Source organism: Lissotriton vulgaris, chromosome 6, assembly GCF_964263255.1.
Source record: "Lissotriton vulgaris chromosome 6, aLisVul1.2, whole genome shotgun sequence".
Classification (NCBI taxonomy): domain Eukaryota; kingdom Metazoa; phylum Chordata; class Amphibia; order Caudata; family Salamandridae; genus Lissotriton; species Lissotriton vulgaris.
In genome coordinates this window covers 358,839,451-358,854,282 of record NC_141694.1, presented here as the reverse complement: position 1 = coordinate 358,854,282, position 14,832 = coordinate 358,839,451, and the positions used below count along the sequence as shown (strand labels likewise).

General features: G+C 44.7%; 1 protein-coding gene across 1 annotated transcript in view; it reads left to right on the top strand.

Moving 5' to 3' along the window:
• DCDC2C (doublecortin domain containing 2C) overlaps positions 1 to 14,832 on the top strand; it is a 903,210-nt gene that overhangs the window by 475,536 nt on the left and 412,842 nt on the right. The gene's annotated exons all lie outside the window — the stretch shown is intronic.

Here is a 14,832-nt window from a genome sequence, read left to right as displayed (position 1 = left end):
TTATGTGGTCACCTTGTGTGTTAATTCCAACTTAATACCAAAAGAGTAAACCTTGCCGACAGTGCAAGACGACCTGCATATATTTTGTACAGATGGAGTCCTCCTATCAAAAATGTATAACAGTAAACACCTGATTATGGTGTTGCCAAGAAATAAATTTTATAGCTTGAATGGACAATACCTTATGTAGGAGTTTATACTTTCTTTGCCATGATCTCACTGGTAATTATCCAGGACGAAAGGCACAGCGTGCCCTCAAAGAATCTACAAAAATACATAATTTACCCATTAGTAAGTGAGTGCTTATGGCCATCTGAGTAGAGTTGAAAATAATAATTTGAGGAAACCCATGTTTAACTCCACTAACCTCCAGCGTTGTGCGCTCGGGGTCATCAGTGTATTCCAATTCTTCAATAGTCAAAAACTACCAGGAATCAGTAGGGGCGCACTGCCTCCATACAAACAATTAGGCAATGTGCAGATCAGGCACCCAATAAATCGGCAATATAGAATCGGCACACGGCTAAACTTCCAAACACGCCTCAATGGAATACTCGAGTATTCCATCGAGGCGTGTTTGGAAATTTAGCCGATATGGTGGACTATTGACATCCATTATTCATTCAATTACAATCTTTGGACACGGTGTGTCTCTTCTGAATTCTATTTTTGGCAAGCTGGAATTATCTTGACACCTATCCATTATCGTTTGGTCCGTCCTCTTTCTAGAAAGCTTTGTAACGCTCAAGCGAATTCCAGTCCTGATGATGACCGTACAGTACAGCGGTCGAAACGCCGTCAACGCTTTTTGTGGCCATAATTCTTTAAGGACACATTATTTCTGTTTGTGTTGTTCCTTTACTCATGTAATGTTTTTTGTTAAGCCACATGTTTGGTTTGTGATGTTTGTTTTTTTGTATACCAACATTCTGTCTTGAGCGTAATTATCCTTTTTAACTTTAAAATATATGGAATAAACTATGTTTTTTGAAATTTAAAATACTTCTTCTGAAATTATGTATTTATAGGCTTCTTTTTCCCTTTCTCCTCTTTTTCATTTTAGATTTTTACAGTATGTGGGAAGTTGTATTATTTATGTGACCTTTCCTCCTGAACCTTTTGTTAGGTGTATCGATTGTCTGTCCCTGGTTCAGGGTTGTTGGACAGCCCCTGTAGTCTTTAAATGATTGTAATTTTGACAGCGTGCAAAAACCTGCTTCGCGCTTTGACCCATTGCGCTGTATCGTTATATCTCCACAAAGGGAACCTCATTTAAAGATTCCACCAGGCTGCACTGCAACACCTTTATTTTGAATCAAATGAATCAATTAATTCTGCTTTACTCTCATTTTTCATCATATTTAACCATTTTTTAATCCGTTGCTTTTTCTTTATGTTCAATTCATTTTGCTCAAGTCTATTTAAGACGTAGATCTCTCACAAAAGCTCAGGAGTCAGAGGTGGGTTCTACATAACAAGATTTTTTAATAAAACAACGGTGAAAATGACGCAGTCTGCCAGTAGTTAAATATGATGAAAATGAGAGTAAAGCAGAATTAATTGATTCATTTGATTCAAAACAAAGATGTGGCATTGCAGCCTGGTGAAATCTTTAAATGAGGTTCCATTTGTGGAGATGTAACGTTGCAGCGCAATGGGACGAAGCACGAAGCAGGTTTTTGCACGTCGTCAAAATTACAATGGCAAAAGAAGGATTAAAATAAGGATGATGAGAAGTGCACCTCTTTCGATGTATTTCATCACCATAGACATTTCCACTTGTCCCTCTATATATATATATATTTTAGTTTTGTATGTTGTATATAATCGTGTGTAATACATTATTTTTAGTTTGGCTAAAAAAGTTGTCTGTAAAGCATTTTATTCAGTTTTGTTTGTTCTGTTGCTGAGTTCTGAGTCTGTTAAAAATGGGGGTCTCGGGTTGGACCACACAAGCAGAAATGAAATTCTGTGTGGAGATTACAGGTGAAAAAAATTCTTGTTACTGAGTGAAATCTCGCAGTGCTACCAAATCACATCTCCTGGAATGGGGAATAACCGTGGACCTGGATTTAGCTGGCGAAATTTCACATGGAATTCCTGATTCCAGGGGGTTTAAGCGCACGTTTACCACCTGCTCTGAGCAGGTGGTAAATGTATGTGAGGAGTCCTGTGCTTTTGGGTGGATAAGAGGGTAAACGTTTGTGATACTCACTGTGCCTTTTAAGCAAACCTTTTCAATGCATTTATGTAGTTCCATTGTGATTCTTTGACTGTAGTGCCCAAAACCAGAGTGAAAAAATCTAGGTTTTCATTTGGACAATACTTCCTCCTTCAGCGCACAGATTGAGTGTGACTTAAACTTGAATATTCTACCTTGTCCATCTGAGAAAAGTTATCAGTTTTTTTGCACAAACCTGAAAGAGTTTAGTGTAGGCAGTTGTTAATGCAAGATTCGAATGTGAGGCTTAAGGGAGTAGTTGTCAATGCCCAGTTCAACTATTGTAATGGCGTCTAATAGACATTAGCCAAAAGATATATTTTGCCAAGACTTTAACATGGTCAAAATATGTGCATTCTGTTAGTATGAATGGAGAAAGTTGACCCACTTCTCCAAACCTGGCTCTAGCTCTCAGTAGAAGCTAAACTTTTCTTTAAAATACTAGGGCCGTCATGAAATGTGACCATTTTTAATGTGTTAAGAAGTCTTACATGTTAGAGAAAAAATCTAATGGCTTAACCTGTCCTCATTCTTCTCTCTGATGCAACAAGTTCTTGGAGTGCTATCAGCTTCCACATGGAATTAACTTCCCTTCAACTTAGGACATTTGTATGATCAAGATTGTTTAAAACATAAGTTGGAATCAATCAGTTTGACTTCAAGTTCTGCAGCCCCTTTTCAGTCCAGCAATTAGAGATAACTTAAATTGATATAGCGTTTCTTTCATGCACAATACAGCCTCTCTGGAAGAAGTAGGTTGTACTCAATTAAACTTCGGCTGATTTCTTGTTTTATTTGGACCTTTGAATTTTGGACCTCTGTTGTAAATAAGTGTCACCTATTGAGTCTCACTCATTGTACAATTCTTTAAAATACATGCTGTGGCAGAATCCTTTCTCCTGGATGCATGTTCCTTGCATTAGGTGCGATGCATCATCTTCTCGATGCGTTGGCTGCAGTCAAGACCATGTCCTCCAGTATCTTTTGCAATTATCTGGGCTAAGGGCCTCTCCTGAAAATGAGTGAAATGGTAGCCCTTTGATACTGTATCTTATCAAGGATTGGAATGCCTAACATAAGTTCTGGAATTTCTGACATAGATTAAGTGCATCAAGGTGTAAATGTTAAAAACTTAATTGAGGTGCACATTTTGAGATTTAAAACCATACAATATTTCTAAATCCAGGGATGGAGGTATAATTTTGAAGGTATTTCAGTACTGAATTTCATTTTGTTTCACAGTTTATATTCTGCATTTGATTAGCATGCGTACCTCCTAACAAAACCAGTAGGCTTTGTTATTAATGCACCCCTCAAGTTGTGTTAGGAACATATTGGTTGTACAGTGTTTTTAGGAGACGTAGGTCTTGCTGGTTCGCAGATCGTTAAATATGTCTTCAGCACAGGGAGTCCAAAGTACCTTTAGGAATTAATCTGATCTGTGGGACCATTCTATAATGTGTGCCACAGTTTGTTGTGAGGCCTTTAGAATGTGTCACCATAGCCATTTCCATTTGTCCCTCTATATATATCTATTAGTTTAGTGTGGTATATAATCGTGTTTAATAGATACTTTTTGGATTGGAAGAAAAAGCTGTACGTAAAGCAGTTTATTCAATATTGTTTGTTTTGATGCTCAGTGCTGAATCTGTGATAGGAATGGGGTCTCTAGTTGGCAGTTTTGTATGCTGTCCAAGTAGGAAGCCTTCTTTCTAGTCTGGGTAAGGGGATTACAATTCTAAAATAACCCCTACTCATCCCCTTGATAGCTTTGCACAAGTAGTCCAGCTTATCTCGGAGGCAATGTGTAAAGCATTTGCACGTAACACACAGTATTACAGAGACAACACGTCAAAAGGACACCACATCAGTTTTAGAAAAATAACCAATATTTATCTGTGTAAAACAAGATCAAAACAATGAAACTCTAAAATACAGTAATCAAGATACAAATATTGCAAAAATAGACTCTAATAAATACGCAGCCTGATTCATCAATCATATTTGCGCTCGCAAAGGGCCAGATTCTGAGAATCTGGCCCTTTGCGAGTGCAATTTTTGCATTTGGGATTTATCATCCCAAATGCAAAATTAGCTATTTAGAAACTCGCAAATTTGCGAGGAATAGCATTTAAGGAATCTCAATTAGATATTCCTTAAATGCTATTCTTGAAACATTTTAAAATTGCGAAATTGCTATTTTCGGCCGCAATTTACCGCGTGGTCAAACCTCGTGGTAAATAGCGAAAACTTTGAAAAATGCTTTTAAAAGCATTTTTCTAAGTTGCATGTTACACACACACACATGTCCTCTGGACATGTGTGTGCGCAACATCTGTTGAAATGTGCATTTAAGGGGTGCTACAGGGTGTCCTTTGGACACCCCTGGCACCCTTCAAATCGCTATCTTATTTGCGATTAGCAAATTGCTAATCGCAAATAAGGAATCTGTAGGAATCGCATTTAATTTTGCGATTCCTACATGAATCCCGTTTTGCGAGTCTGTAATAGCGATTCCTTATGAATCGCTATTTCAGACTCGCAAAACGGGTCTTTCATGAATCTGGCCGACAGTTCCTTGAAGCAGATAGCTCCGCCCCGAGCTATCACAGCATCGTGAAGAAACAAATCCAGCAGTTCAGGCCGACTGTGGCGTCACAGTCCAGCTACAGTGTTGGGAAGACCCGCAAACAGTACCTTGGAAATGCAGGGCATTGGGGACCTTGTGATGAGTTCCAAAGATGCTGCGTCACCAGGTGTCACCTTCAGAGGTTGGTGCAGGAGTCATAGGAGTCTTGGAGTCAAACGCGTTGCAGATCAAACTCCGTGAGGTTGAAGTTATGAGGGCTGGCGTTGGCAGGCTTTGGGGCTGCGGAGCGAAATGGCGCATTGCGGTGTGCGGTGCCCTCAGGTTGCAGTGCAGGCATCGGCACGGTGATGCAATCGGTCAGACCAGGGCTGCAGTTGGAAGTGAAGTGGTGCTCGTTGTGATGCTGTCAGGTCACGGTGCAAGCAGTGGCATCGTTGCTGAAGTGCTGTCGGTAGACGATATGGAGTTGATGAAGCCGACGGACCAAGCCTGCTGTGTAGGACGGGGTGGTGTGTCAAGGAAATTACGAGCAGTGTCCACAGTGAAGGCAGTGGCGTCTATGTTGGCATGGAGGGGCATCGTCAGGGACACCAGGGCGATGTGGTGGTGCAAGGGTCAGTGCCCTCAGGTCACGGGTTATGGAGCGACTTTGTGGTGGCATCAGCATTTGTGAGACCAGGATTGCGGTGCAATGCAGGGCAGTGTTGTCTGCAGTACCAACAGGTCATGGAGCTAACAGCGGTGTTGTTGATGGCGTTGTTTTTTTTTTACTGTGTGGCAGCTGAAACACGCAATTCCAGATGCGGGTACCCAGAGGATGGTATTCTTTACTGTGCCTGAGACTTAAACAGGAGGCAAGTTCTACTTCAAGCCATTGGAAAAACGTTACCAGAAGGATTCAATGAAGTTCATTCCAGTCCTTTGACTGCCTACGACTGGAGCAGCAACTGCAAGCCAACCCAACAAAGCAAGAACAGCAAAGGGGCAGCACTCCTCCTGGCTGCTCTTCTTCTTGGCAGGGTCAGTAGCCCAAAATTGTTATAAAGTCATGGGGTCAGTGCCCCAATATTTATACTACTTTTCCCTTTGAAGTTTTAGGCAGCAAGTACCTTTGGCTGTATAGAAACCAGTTCTGTCCTCTCTATTCTTTCTTCACCAAAGGAGGTAGAGACCGCATTGTGCAGGGCAGACACAGACTATTCAGTTGTTATTAAAAGCTACTCCCCAATAAAAATGAAGAAAGGTCTAGTCAGCCCTGCTAGGAGTCACCCTGGAAAGGCACAACGGACCTCAACCCACACTTGTGACTGTCTAGAGTGAATGCACATCCCCAGCTCCTGTCACTCCAAAATGAGACGGCGAATACTCAAACAGCCTGAGGTACACAGGATCGTTAAACCAGAAAATGCCCACTTTCTAAAAGTGCACAATTTAAAAAACACCTTTACTAAAAATGTGTTATTAAATTCTGAGCTTATGGAGCCTAAACTCCATTTCTCTATCTTTTCCTAATTGGAAGTTACACTTGTTAAATGTTACAAGGCAGCTCCAATGATCACCTAAGGGAAAGTCAGCCTTTCAATAGTTCACTATCAGGACATGTTAAACGCACTACTACATGTCCTACCTTTCACATACACTGTACCGTGTCCTTGGGGCTACCTTGGACCTACCATATGGGTGAACTACAAGTAGGACAAGGGAAGTTCAGGGTTGGTGCACTTGCCAGGTTGACATGGCAGTAAAAACTGCATTCAGACACTGCAGTGGTAGGTCTGAGACACATTTGAAGGGTTACTTGTGTGGGTGACACCACCAGTGCTGCTGGCCTACTGGTAGCATTTGATTTACAGGCCCTGGGCACCCACAGTGCACTGTATTAGAGACTTATCAATACATCAAATACACCAATCATGGAAAGCCAATCATAACACAATTTAAAGTAGCAGCACTTGCACTTTAGCACTTAATAACAGTAAAAGAAATGTGCAGAGACACTAAACAAGCGAAAACAAATTCCAGCATACCATCAAAACATACCAAAAGATGCCAGGTCTAATACATGTCCCCTCCAGCTGAATATAGGGGGAACTGCCCACCCACCTGAAGTTCTCTTCTCGAATTTGGAAGAACCTGGGCAGACCATCAGTGTTGGCATGTTCTGTTCCAGGGCGGTGTTCCTCCATAAAGAACATTCCCTGTAGGGAGATGAATCACCTCAGCAGTTTTGGGGTTTCACCCTTTATCAGCATTAACCATCTGAGGGGATTGGGGTCTGTCTGAACTTGGAAGTGTATCCCAAAAAATTAGGGTCTTAGCTTCTTCAGCTCCCAGACTACAGCAAAAGATTCTTGCTCAATTACACTCTACCTCTGTTCCCTGGGGAATAGTCTCCTGCTAAGGAAGACTACAGGCTGGTCTAGGCCCTCATTGTTCAGTTATAAGATCACTGTTCCCACACCATGATCTGAAGAATCTGTCTGCACAACTAATTTTTGGGAGAAGTTGGGTGCCTTGACATGCATGGCTGCCTTCAGGGCATCAAAAGCTGTCTGGCAGGCATCAGTCCAGATCACTTTCCTTGGCTGCTTTCTGGGACTCAGGTCAGTCAAGGGGGCAATGATGGTGCCATAGCCTTCGACAAATCTCCTACAGTAACCAGTAAAACCTAAAAAGTCTCTCACCTCTGTCTGGGTCTTGGGGGGCTCCCAAGCCTGAGTGGTTTTAATCTTAGGTTCTAGGAGGGCCACCTGGCCGCTTCCTACCTGTTGCCATAAGTACACAATCTATTCCTTCCCTATCTGGCATTTGCTGGCCTTGATATTGAGGCCTGCACTCTGCAAAGCCTTCAACACTTTCCAGAGGTGGTGCACGTGATCTTCCCAGCTGGAGCCTAACACTGCAATGTCATCCAGGTAGGCTGCATTGAAATCCTCCAGTCCAGCCAACACCTGGTTGACCTACCTCTGAAAGGTGGCAGAGACACTAAACCAACTAACACAAATTCCAGCATACCATCAAAAACAGGAGATCAGAAGTCAAAAAGACAGAGGAAACACGCCAAAAGATGCCAGATCTAAAACATGTACCTTCCCGCTGAAAATAGGAAGACGTGCCACCAAACTGAGAGTTCTCTTCTCTAATGCGGAAGAACCTGGACAGACCATCAGTGTTGGCATGTTCTGCCAGACCATCAGTATTGGCTTCGCCCGAAACTAGTAGTGCCTCTCTGGGGTTGAAAATGCAGGCCATTCCTTGGCCCCATCAGTCAAGACAATCTGCCAGTACCCAGAAGTAAAGTCAAATGTGCTGAGGAACTTGGCTGCTCTCAACCTATCTATGAGTTCATCAGCACTTGGGATGGGGTGTGCATCAGTCCTGGTGACTGCACTGAGCCCTCGGTAGTCCACACAGAACTGAATTTTGGGAGTAGCGCCGGGTGCAGTAGCCTTTGGGACCAAGACTACTGGGCTGGCCCAAACTGTTGGAGGGCTCCATCACCTCTAGCACCAACATCTTGGAAGCCTCTTATTTGATGCTGGCTTTGACACTGTTAGTCATCCTGGAATATTGCGCATCATAGGACTGTCCAGTGTCCTGTGGTCATGGAGAACAGCATAGGAAAGTGCTCCAATAGCTGGCAACAGTTACTCTGCTGTTTTGGGGTCTGTGTAGGGGAGATGTTCACACCTTCAACTGACCCATTGTGCTCCTTGGAAGACAGGAAGTCAGGTAGAGTTTCACTCTTCTCTTCCACCCCATTATCTGTAGCCAAGAGCATGCTTACTTCAGATCTCTCAAAGTGAGGTTTGAGGGCGTTCATATGTAGGACCCTCGAAGGGTTCCTGGTAGTCTGCAAGTTTACTAGGTAGGTGACGTCAGTCTTGCGCTCCACCACTTAAACAGGCCCAGTCCACTTGTCCTGAAGAGTGCAAGTCTCTACTGATGCCATTACCCGCACTTTTTTGCCTAGGTTAAAACTACCAGAGTGGCATTCTGGTCATACCAGCATTTAATCTCTTCTTGGCTGGCTTCTAAGTTCACCTGAGCAAGTTTCCTGAAGCGGGTAGTCTGGTTTTGAAAGGCCAGCATGTAGATGAATAAATCCTGGGGGGTCTTCCTGGGAGATGTCCCCCAGCCTTCTTTCACCAGACTAAGAGGTCCTCTCACAGGGTGCCCTTACAGTAACTCAAAGGCACTGAACCCTAATAACTTCTGAGGTGCCTCACTGTAAGCAAAGAGAAGGCATGGTAAGGGGACGTCCCACTTATGTCTCATGGGGTCGGTCAGACCCTTGAACATGCTCTTCGGAGTCTGGTTGAATCTCTCTACCAAACCGTTACCTTGGCGGTGGTAAGGAGTGGTGAACTTGTAGGTTATACTACTCTCCTCCTACAGGGATGTCATATACTTGTATATGAAATCAGTACTTCAGTCAGATACCACCTCTCTGGGCAACCCCACTGTGTAAAAGATCCCCATTAATGCCTGGCCCACCAGAGACGCCGTCGCTGTCCTGAGAGGGATAGCCTCCGGGTACCGGATGGCATGGTCCACCAAGACCAGAATGTACCTGTTGCCCATGGCTGTCTTGGGGTCCGGGGGATCCACAATGTCCATCCCCACGCTTTCAAAAGGGGTGCTTACAACCGAAAAAGGTTGGAAAGGAGTCTAATACTTCCTCCCACTCTTACGACGTGCCTGGCAAGTTTGACAAGACCTACAATATGCATCAGATTGCCTGTGTATTTGGGGGCCAAAAAAAGTGGGTGACAATCCTGTCAAAAGTTTTGTCCTGACCCAAATGTCCAGCTAAAGGCACGTCATGAGCCAGACCCATTAGGAAGGAGCAGAAGTGCTGGGGTACCTCCAGCACACAGGCTGACCCAGGTGCAGTGACTGTAGGCTTGCTGTATAGAAGACCATTCTCCCAGTAGATCCAGTGTCATCTAGACTGATCACCAGCTGCCTGGTTTGCAGCATACTGCTGCCTACTCTCCAGAGAAGGGCATTCTCCCTGCTCCCTGCAGAACTCTTACTTGGTGGGACCCCCCTCTTGATACCAATGGGTCAGCTCAGATGAGTCCCCTAGTGCAGCCACTTAAAAAAAATAATGTTATCAGGTTTTCATAGTCAATCAAAACATTTATTAAAACTGCTCCACATTGCGGTATCAAAGCACAACTTGTCATAATAAGCAATCCAATCTGTCTATGTTAAGCAAGAAAGGAACAAACAACCATGAGACTATCCCCTCCCCCACACCGCCCATAGGTCAATACATTACATCCTTTTGCCTAATCCAGGGTTGAATATGAGAAAGGAAGGGAGAGAAGTAAATGAAAAGTTTTGAGCAGGGGGACAACCCACCCAAGTCTACGTCCTGTGATGGAAGCTAGTCAGCACATAGCAGGCCCCCGGTTGCAATGCACATAGCTCAACTAGGTGACTCCGTTGGGGAGACCAACAGCGATGCCAGCTCCGGGTTGGTCAGGCAATCCACTAATGCACCCCAGGCTCTGACTCCCTCTATATACCCCATTCCTCTCTATGCCTCCCTCGCAAGTCGCCCATTTTACCAGCTCACTCTTCCAAGTTGCCAGCCTCGAACCCCTCGTTGCCTTCCAATTACACGCTATCTAACGTTTAGCAATAATATATGCTAGAGTGAGAAACCTCCCCATCCTCTTTGCCTTTACAGGGTGGGGAACCAACTGAGGAGATTGTGACCCAAGGTTTGTGGGATCTCCATTTCTGTGATTTCCTCCACTGTGCATTTAACTCCCTCCCAAAAAGCGTGCAACTCTGGCATGATTAAAACATGTGAAGGAGGTGGGCTTTGAGTTTACGCATTGGGGGCATGTTGTATCAGGCACAGAAATATCTGCCTATGTGCTCAGGTGGCAATATGTCCTGTGAAGTATGTCATGGTTAATAAGTTTGAGGCGTGTGTTCCCACAGACTTTCGGTATGCGTTCTAGAATCTTATTCCAGTCTATCAGGACAATAGGAGGGCCAAGGTCTTCCTTCCATTTAGCCTTCAGAGCTTCTAAAGGTAGTTGTTGGCCTGCTCATAGTGCCCTGTACAGACAGGAAGTAGTCTGTACAACCCCCATGGAAAGCGCCATGTACTGACAGCTCTGGGAGGTTGCGGGTTCAGTGGATCCTCCACCCCAGTGCTTCTTAATCGCTGTCGTGAGTACCCTATGACATAGGAAATGCTCATGTGGTAGGTCAATTTCTGCTCTGAGGTCCTCAAATGAGAGCATCTCAGAGTCCCCATACAGATCACAGATTTTCTCTCCATGTCATGGGAAAGAGTTTCAATTTATGCCTGTTAACCCGCAGCCCAGACAAGATTCCGAATTCCTCCAGCATAGATTTAGCCCCCCTTAGGTCCTCCTCCGTGTCACGCAAAAACAGTAACAGATCGTCCGCATATTGGACTATTCTGGACAATGTCCTTAATGTCCCGTCAAGCCCTGGAACGCCCTTCCAGCTCTGGCAGAAGTCACCAAGGGTTCCATTGCTATCGCGAAGAGCAGAGGAGACAGGGGGAACCCATGTCCCATTACCCGCTCACCTGGACAGCTCAACGGAATGGCCTTCCCAGTACGCAACCTCAAAGTCGGTCTTGTGTACCAAGAGCATCATGACTTCGTATAGTAAGTGCCACTCGAGACTATCGAAGGCTTCTTCAATATCGATAGTGAAAATGGCAGCTTCCTCCCTGGGATAGTCACTTCCATAATCACTAGGAGGAGTTGCTGTATTGCCGCCCAGAATAAACCAGGGCTGTCTGAGTGTAACAATTGCGTCATATAGGAGAGAAGGCGGGTTGTTAAAACTTTACTTAGAATCTTATAGTCAATGTTTAACGTACGTCGACTAAGGTCTATATGCTAAGCGGTCCTGGATTTGCTGTCCGGACTTTAGTATGGGATTGATTAAACCTGCCTCGCTGGTGGTGTCTGGCAGGATACCAGTAGTATTAGCCACATTATACAACTCGGCTAGTTTGGGCGATAGCTCTGAGGAGTAGGTGGCTTAAAATTCCACCGGGAAAACATCAGTCTCCGCAGTCTTCTTCTGCACCATGTGCTTAATGGCGTACACTATTTCCTGTGGGGAAATACCCTCACCCAGGACACTCGCTTCTTCCTCCTACAGGTGCGGCAACCGAAGTTCTCCCAAGAAGGTCAGAGTCGCCATCACATTTGATTTGGTAATATTCCTGTAAATTGTTGTGTAGTATTGGGCAAATATATTGTTAATTGCCTCTATGAAGTACTCTCTATTGCCCCTCTCCTCTTCCAGGCCGAGAATCACTAATTCCTGTTTAGACTGATTAGCAAGTCAGGCCAACAAAGACTCAGATGTATCCCTTTCAGCATGTGTTATGACCAGATAACGCTGACTTTCCAAGCTCCTGAGCCGCTCTACCTGATCCGCCACCTCCTCTCTTTCCTCAAAAAGCGTCTTCTGTAATGCCGGTCAATTTGGATGCCGTAACTCTACGTCCCTAAGCCCTTTTTTTGGCACTTGGACCTCTTTCAGCAGTGTATGTCTTATACCCTTCGCCTCAACAAGGCAATGGCCCCGGAGTACCGCCTTAAAGGCATCCCATTCCACCTGCAGGGAGGATGCCGTACGAGCATTATCAACAAAATAATTGGACTACTAACTCATGTATCATCTCCCGAAAGGCCTGGTCCTCCTACACTTTGGCTTGAGTCTCCACGTTGGTATGGCTGGGAGAGGCAGAGTCCAGTGTAAGCCCAAAATGACTGGATAGTAGTCTGATATAGTACGGGCAAAATATTCTTTAGTCTGGACTAAACTGTGAGCTCCCGGTATACACAAGAAAGTATCCAACTGAACATGTGCTTCCTGGAGCCTGGAAAAGTAGGAGTAATCCCTCCCAGGTTCATCTGCCTCCACTGGTGTTGCCACTCCTGAAAGACGCATGCTATACGTACAGTCTGTGAGTCCCTCAGGGGGTATTTGAGCAGTCCACAGGGACATCTTCCACACAATTGAGGTAAAATAGAAAGCCACCCATTGGGATAAAGATGCTTAATATGTATCCTAGTCAGTATTCAGAGCATATTCATTCACCATGGATATATCCCGACCTCCTAGTCGGCCATGTACCATCACACATCGACTCTCGGGTGTACTGTGTGTTCCACCAGTTGGAAGGGCACCCCTACTCAAAACCATATAGGGACCCTGCATGCGTACGTTGAGAATGTAGCATAATAAGCCTGCTCTTGGCTATGTTAGCAGTGGCTCATTTGCAGTTACCCTCTCAGTTAGGCGAAGGTGGTCATCTTGCAGGAGTTCCAAGTCTGTGCCGATAGAGTAAATTCTCACCTCATGTCTCTCACTCGAGGCCGTGAGGCATGCAATGTGGAGATCTGGTGGGCCTCCGGCTAGTCAGCAGGGCTCCCAGTCTTGTCTTGGGACTCTGACCCAAGGTCAGGTCTCTGGTCGCGTTTGTAGGTTGATTTCCTCATCATTATGAGGTGCGGGCCGCTCTTACTAACCCTCCTCGTCACATGCTGGTGTTTGCCTAAGACCTGTTATCCCTCCGAACGCAATGCAAATTCCAGCAAAGCAATTAATGGCGCAAAGCAATTGATGTCACTACTCCAGATCTCAGGCAGCTTCCCTTGTCTTCCTCATCATCAAGCCTCATATAGTGGAACCTTCAACCTCTGCAATAAGGACATCGGTGAGTAGCCCTCTCTCTTAAAGTCATCTGTCCCCCACAAGTTACTCCAGCTGTTGTCCAAGGCATTGGATTCTATCACACTGTTCTCAGCACTCCACTGTCCTTTGGGTGCCAGTAAAGCAATCAAGGCGGAGCTCCTTCGTCAGAGACTCTCCCAGGCCCCTGTTTTCACTGCACTCCGTTCAGGGCTTTCACACAGGCTAGCTCCAAGCGGCCACAAGTTTCCCCAGTCAGCTACACCGTAGTCAAGAGACGCCTCACTAGTTAGTGTGTACTTCACGGCTGACCAATTCTCGAATTCCCACTCACAACTAAGCTGTTCATCCCAACATACTTCAGCGCTACGATGTGGCCTCAGGGCTCCAGGGCCGCACCCTTGAGTGATTCAATTGGTATGGAGAACAGTTGGTTCTGTAGAGTATTTTTTTATATCACACTTAGTTCACTATTTAATCGGGAGTGGCCACCTCTTTGGCAACCTTCAAAGCAGATGAATGAATCTTCAAATACATGTATACAAAGAGTCATTGACACCAAAGAAAGTCAATGAAAAGTTAGGTATTTGTTATATGGCCAGTGGGTTCATTGTCAACATTGCTAAGTTAGCATGACCTCAGCTGCCAATATGCTGCTTTTGCACGTTACTACTTGACTTTATTTTGCAATACTCTGTTGCCTTTCACTGGAGAACTGTCTGCTCTCTGCGTTCTCTGCCTTTTCCTGGAGTTTAGTCTGAACACGATGTGCATGGTTGATAAACATGCCCCATGTTGTTCTGTTCTGGTCAGCCCCTAGCACCTAGACAAAACATGCTAAACACAGTTGCACAGCTGGAAACCCGTGCTTTGAAATTACGTGATGCATATTGTTCAAACACACACTTGGAGAGAAACCTTTCCTTGGAGAAGAGCTATGCTGTTCCTATGATGTAAACCTTCAATCTAGGCTCCAGGGTATGGGGTCTCCTGATAAAGCCCAGAAATCTTCCTTTATATAGTAAACTTCAACTTACCGACGGGAGGGTGGCTAGGCCTTATAGTCCTTTTTCAACTGTCTGTATATGATGACATCCCCCTTTATATTCTGTGGAAATGTAACCATGCTAACTGTTCTAAGTTTATGCATTTTGCTGCTGGTGGTGGCTCATATACTGCATTATAGATCATGATAGTTAAAATAAAAATGTTGAACTATACAGTGACTCTGGCAATCCTTATTGTGGACAAGCATGAGTGTGTGAGCGAAAGGGTGTGTCTTATTACCGCAATTCCTGAGAGAGTCAGG